The sequence below is a fragment of the Zerene cesonia genome, chromosome 20 (genome assembly GCF_012273895.1).
Source record: "Zerene cesonia ecotype Mississippi chromosome 20, Zerene_cesonia_1.1, whole genome shotgun sequence".
Taxonomy (NCBI): domain Eukaryota; kingdom Metazoa; phylum Arthropoda; class Insecta; order Lepidoptera; family Pieridae; genus Zerene; species Zerene cesonia.
The window spans coordinates 10841242-10841900 of NC_052121.1; positions in this window are offsets into that span (position 1 = coordinate 10841242).

Sequence of the window (659 nt, forward strand, 5' to 3'; positions counted from 1 at the left end):
TAAAATTAATATGCACAAATATTTGCCATTGTATCATGAGTGCTGTTCGACCAAGGTCTTTTAAATCTAAATTACAATAAAAATTCACATCAAAATATAATGTGTAAAAAGTATCGAAAACTCAAAGAACAAGTATTATGTCTTATAGTATTATAGAGTTTAGAAATGCTATATTCAAAAACTTTATTAAAATGTATTAGTTCATAGAACCTATTATAGCATTAATGAATATATAGAAGATGAAATCAAAGAACCACAAGCCAGTAAAATTGACATTATAAAAGTAAATATATATGTACTTTTTGCCTTCTTCTCTAGAGAAGAAACTGCTCTCCTAACCGGTGGTAAATGTTAAACCTATGTTATGACAATTCAAGTGTTTTTATAAAAATTCTAAATGAATAAATAAATGTTTGAGTTTATGACATCACCTATAAAGGTTTTCTATCAGTTATTTTGTCTAAACTGTTGTTCATGGCGATGTGTGATGTGTGAATTGTCTATATAAGTCACAATAACTCGTGATCTTTTTCTGCTGTCCCTGACCTGTCAAAATTAGTCCATACTTTCGCCGTGAGCCTTCCTTCGAAGCGTACTTTATTTTTTTTTATAGCTTCGGCTTAGTTTAAACACAGGCGAATGCGAATGCCGCGTGGAAC